A 6,000-nucleotide genomic window follows, 5' to 3' on the forward strand; every position below is an offset into this window, starting at 1 on the left:
TTTTGAAACTCGTCACTGGTGGAGTGAAAACTAGAGGAATAAAGGAGCTAAAAAAAGGATTTAGATGGAGGCTAGCTCCACTGGTGGCCATTGTACCAACTAGTCACCAGGCTGCTTTTGCCTCAGGAAGTCTTTAAACTCTGGATTGCTGGGAATTGAGCGGGTGTAGTAAAAGGAGGATCCCGTTAAACTGGCCCTGTTCTTTACATACTCTCTTTAAAAATTGCTACTGGCCTATTTTTGAAATAGGGTATGGGTTAGATGCGTCTTTGGTGTGAAGTAGTACAGCAATTCTGTGCTCTTGCTAGGAGTGCAGTCGGACCTCTGTTAAATAACTGTTTCCTTACTTAGAACTGTGCCCTGCTCTACATTTTAAATAATGATTTCTGTGAGACTTATTAAATGTATGTATGCGTGTGTGACTGTGTATTTGGTTCATGGAATGATATAACCACGTCTGGGGGATGAATGAAAATCACCATCACCATGCAAGTAAAACCTGGGGGATATGTGGTGAGCCTGATTCAAAGCTTGCTGAAGATGATGAAACCTTTGCTGTGGCATGAGGAGTTGTTAGGTTGGTTTCTGTACTTGTGAAATAGTTAGATCTATTCTACCTAAATGTACAAGCTGAACTTTGCACTTGTAGAGTCAACAAATCCATGAAATTAGGTATACTTGTGTTTGTCTTTGGAGAATCATCATTTATGTTGGCTGTTTAAATGGAAAAGAACAACTAACCAAATATTAATAGTGAGAAAATACTTCATTTTTTCCCTGTACTTCTGCATGTTTCATAGCAAAGAGCTTGACATTACCTCTAACTAAACTTTATAAAATGATTTTTAAAGAATGGGATGAAAGAAAGGTGCTGCCTAGTAGTAGTGCATCTTTAAGAGTTAGCTATAATATGAAAATTTCATTAAATGAAAATATCCTATACACCAAGAGGCAACCTTTCTCAGTATTCAATTTCTTTGACTTTGCAGAGTAAGAAAAAGGGGAGAGAAAAAGAAGGAAAGAATGAATTCGATCTTGGTTTAAGAACTTTTTTTAATGAGAAAGCAGAAACTTCTACCTGTGTGTGTGTGTGTGTGTTTGGGGGGGTGGCGGGTGGTTAGGGATTCTGGTTTTGGTGTAGACCTGTGAGATTCCTTTGTGCTGAACTCAAAAGCAACTCACCCAGTTTTGTTCATACTGGGGGAGGGAATAAAATTTTTGCAGTAGTGCTGTTGCTGCTTAGTAGCGCTATTCTAAAGGAGGAAGAACTTTATTACCACTTCAGATTATTGATCCTGTTCTTTTATAGATTTTGTGGGCCAGAGCAGAAGCTTTTGGTCATTGAACACTTTCTGTGGTCAAGCAGGATGGCCTCTGAAAAGCCCATCTAAAATATGGAAGGTCTCTCATAGTCGGATCAACCTTAGAAGAATAATAAATTGATTTGAAGAAAATGCATGCTAGCCAAGACTCATGGCCCCATTTGATGTAAATCTGCATAGTTTGAATGATTTTGAAGGAATTGCCCTGTTTCTTTAATTCTTTCCCCTACTTTTCCTTCTGTCTGCCACAGACGACATAATGATCTACTTCTGCTAAGAGTTTGGCCCCTATTGCAAGGGAACAAATTCAAGGTTTAATTTAATTTCCTAATTCTTTGTGTGTAAATTCTAGTGCATCATCTTGCAAATGAGACCATTTCCATGTGGCAAGAAGAATTCTTTGTTTCAGCTGAGTCTTATCCAAAAGTGACAATGGACCCAACTGTAATGTCTCAGACTATGTACCTTGCAACTACCTAGGACAGTGAAGAAGCCATGTGGCAGGGTAGTAAAAAAGATGAAGCTCTTAGCAATATTTGTCAATTTGCAGGAATTTCTGTAGGAACATTTCTGTGGTTCTTCAGCTTGGGTTTGATGCCACTGATCATTTTTAACTATGACATATGCTAAATAATGTAAAAAGAACTAACTCGATCATATTATTAGTATAGTCTGTATCTGCCTTTGTACATTGTTCCTAGCATAAGAGAGCCTAATTACAAATGAAAAATAGTTCTGTCTTGCTAGAGACAGGCATGGACTCTTTCAGTATTTGTTCTGAGTTTTTCGATGCATTTGTTCATATAACCTTAACGTATTTACTACTGTTCTCTTTGCTGCTTTTTTAGGATGGTTTTACAAAAGCCATAGTTAGTGTCACTGACTGTGTACTGAATGGAGATAAAAGGGCATAGTCTGATCTGCAACAAACTCTGAGTGTAATGTCTCTTCTCTTGTCCTTGATCAAACTGATTGGCATGCATTTCTGGTTGACCATAGCTTCAAAGTATAACTGTATTTTTCTTGTATCTTGGAAACAATCTGCGGCCTGTTTATCTTGGTGTTCTGGTTATAGAACATATTTTTGTCCTCCATAACCACAGTATCTGCACACATAATATGATTGCTTTTGTTTGCATAATATCCAACTGTAATGGAGAGAGGAAAAAAAGATCCCCATTGTAATAACAGGAAACAAAGGCACAAGGTGCTTTAAGTGGTATACTCAGGTAAATCAAACAGTCATTATCTGTGGAAGTGCCTGAAAATGTACCCCAGGCTGTAGAGATTCTGTCCAGAATCTCAGTTTCTAGACATTTCTTTTTAGCTTTCTAAAAACATTAAATGCCATTCATATTTATTAATAGTATTATGAGTCAGGGAAGCACATGCTGGTATGGTTTTATGTGTGAGAAATTTATAATCTGAAGAGAGTAGTTAGACGGTTCGTGCCTAAAGGTTACTTTCAATGCCTGAGTTAATTCAGCAACTAAGTTCATATCAGCAAGAACATCTTTATCAGAACACACAGGACTAGTCCTCTAATAGTTAAAGGTTAGTGTAGGAGGATGAAGTAGAAACAAGCTCCAAGGCTGTCTGCTCTGCTACATAGCCAGTTGTAGGACATGGAGCTGTTTGCCATACTCCAGTTATGATCACAGTTGCACCTGTTTTGCTTTCACACTTGGAGAAGACAAAGATCATCTGAAAAGGATGGAAAATCAACTGAGAATAAAGAATATTCTCTATAAGAATGAAATCTCTGCACTGTAGTTCAGAATTAAATAGTTTTTTGTGATCTACTCCTACAGTGTATGGTCAGTTACTGCTCTGCCATGGTGACATGTGATCTGAAGTGTTTGGAAGGGAGTTTAATTAAAAAAAAGGGGAGAGAGACTTCAATGCATCTGGCAGTGAAAAAAAATTAATTTTGTTTAATTTTTAATCAGACAGCCTGAGACAACGACTGAGCACTACTTGACAATTAGAATACTAATGAACTACACACTGGGTTAGCCTGTTTTTAAAGGACAGCAAACAATACAGTCACAGGTTGTTGAGGGATTCTTTTTAGTTCCCATCAAGTCTTCATAAATTTACTTCTCACTTTATAGGAATGCTAGAAATGTTTGCTGCCTTGTTGTCTACTTTAAAAATCCCACATCAGAGTTAATTATTTTTCAAATGCAAAAGAGCACAGAAGATGGTAAATGGCTTTCTTGAAAGCATTCTTCAAAATGTGTAGTATAAACAATGTAAAACATTAATCTTTACTGTTTAGGGCATTTTCAATGCCTTGAGCTTTTTCTTATTTATTTTTTTGTTTTCATTCTTCCTGTAGAAGAATGCAACTCTCTACCATTTTGCAACAGTTTGAAGCCTTTGGTTTTCATGCTTTCTATAAATTAGATATTGTAGTCATTGCTCTATAGCATGCAATTTCACAAAAGATAGGCAGGTTGAAGGAAGAAATAGATTGCCCATGCCTTAAGTGTTTATTTCTTATAACCTTTATAAGCAGCTATCTATAGCAAGGCTATAGTAGGAAATGCCTAATGAATTAAAATGAGTTCTGAAACATAAATTAAGTAACCTAACCATCCATGGTAGCCATGTCATACTGGTCTCACTGTGAAATGGGTATTTTATTGCCCCCTCTATGTCACATTGTCAAGCAGAATGATAAAATTATACCCTAGCTGAGATGAAAGATTCACACTAGCTCATATTAGATCCTCTCTTCCAGTTCCAGCTTTAAAAGCTGGTAGAGGCTGTAGCGGACAGTACTCGGATGTAATCCTGTCACTTACTGTTGCAGCATGTGGCTGCTGAAATCTGCACTGTAGCGCTGCACTGAGGCCCAAGCCTTGTCTCCAGGCAAGTGGGTGGTGAGGCAATGTCTAGGGCAGCTGAAGGTGGCAAAATGGTGTCGGCCTGCTGCCGGCTTTGTGTAGCCCAGAGCCCCCGAAAGCTGGGCTTGCAGCAGCTGCTGGTAGGTGAAGCTGGGTCCGGAAGAGCCGTTATGACTCAAGAGGAGGGAAGCAGATGTTGCTAGGGGTGGAATCACTGCTGGCTCCCCTCTTATCCTGCCAACAGGAATCTGAGCAGCAAACCTGACTCTTCAGGGCTTTCCCTCTTCTTTTCCAGTTGGCCTTTGACTGCTCCTGCCATGAGAAGAGGTAATCTGCAGCACCTCTGACTTAGGAGGCAAAATTCAATTCTTCCTGCACTGCTGAGATCTGCAGATCCCTGATTTACCCTGATCCACATATTACCCTGCATTTGCAAAACCAGGCTGGTACCACCATCACCCAATCTGCACCAATTCAGAAGGTGTTGCTGTGAGAAGCAGAGCCAAGTCTTCACCGGGGAATGCCAACTCCCCTTGCTGATCCCAAAGGACACCAGTTAGAGATGGAAATATAAAACAAGCTGACATGTCCTGTCTTGCACATCGTATAACTCTCAAGAGTTATACTGTAGCTCTTGAGAAGGAGGCATACCTGAATTTTCAATGATGTGAGTAAACTCTGGTTCATAGCAAACAAGCTGAAACCCAGGTCATCTAGGTCAAACTGGGAGATAGCTGGCTTACATCTGGCAGCCTTAAAGGAGAAGTTTGCTCCCCAGATATTAATTTGCTTATGAGATGATGAATGGGAGTGTTTTCTGTTAAAAAGGGCTACTTAAATTTGATTTCTCAAGATTGTTTTAAGCTTGCCTAAACTTTGCAAAAAGAGGGTGTGAGATAATTCTGACCCATATCACCATTCTAATATTACATAATATTGTGTGACACCAGAACGTTTCTAATAAACAAAAACAAGATTTTGAATTTTCAGTTTTTCTGTAAAACATAGAATGTAGAATTCTCAAAATGTATTGAAAGAACTTAAATCAAACTCTCAAAATTTAGTTAGTTAAAATAATGCAGCTCAATTGCTACTATGGCAATATGTAAGAACCCTAATCATGGAGCCGGCTTCTGTTGTTCTGCATATGGTGCCTCCATTTAAAAATAAAACCTTCATTTAAGAGCTTACGTTGTCTTATATGTGCATGTTTCATGTCAAGGGGTTGGCTTCCTGTTAGGATTTCTCTTGTGTGTTTCCTTGCATGGTCCCCAATTCTGGTGACCATAGTTGGTTTTCCTATACCTTTAGAATGCACAAAAATAGCTCTTACTTTGTGGACTGAAGGAGAATTAGTAGGGGGTACTTTTGCCATAGAGAGCAGTTTTGTATTCAAGAAAAGATGTATTTTTAACAGGTGGTTTGATGTGGGATCCAGGCTGCATGGTAAAATACAGATGTATCGGTCTGTTTTAGAATCCCTTATTCTTCGGACACCCTTAAACACTTTAGCTACTTTGATTAGATAAATAATGTTACTGTTGTATTTTCATATTCCCTGACTTCCTGAATTAATGTTATCTGGGACATATTGTCTATTTGTGAGCAGTCACTGTACAGTAACAGTGTTACATGCTGCGAAGTAAATTCGCATGCAATGAGAAATAGCTGTTGTTTTCTTTTAGCTGTATAAACTAAAGAAAAGAGGGCTTCAAAAAGCTAACAAAGCAGGAGAAGCAGAAAAATCTGATAAGCAGATTTGGTTGGGAACTGGGGTCCAATGGACAGGAAGCAGTGCATTTTAAATAAAAGATTAAAAAAAATTC

At 38.5% G+C, this 6,000-nt stretch overlaps 1 protein-coding gene across 1 annotated transcript in view; it reads left to right on the top strand.

Moving 5' to 3' along the window:
* Positions 1–5,364, top strand: part of EIPR1 (EARP complex and GARP complex interacting protein 1) — a 109,189-nt gene extending 103,825 nt beyond the window's left edge. Inside the window, exon 12 of the transcript XR_003260207.2 lies at positions 4,470–5,364. The gene's annotated coding sequence lies outside the window, so the exon portion shown is untranslated. The remainder of the gene's footprint in view (positions 1–4,469) is intronic.
* Positions 5,365–6,000: the final 636 nt, after the last annotated feature.

The sequence above is a fragment of the Dromaius novaehollandiae genome, chromosome 3 (genome assembly GCF_036370855.1).
Source record: "Dromaius novaehollandiae isolate bDroNov1 chromosome 3, bDroNov1.hap1, whole genome shotgun sequence".
NCBI lineage: Eukaryota > Metazoa > Chordata > Aves > Casuariiformes > Dromaiidae > Dromaius > Dromaius novaehollandiae.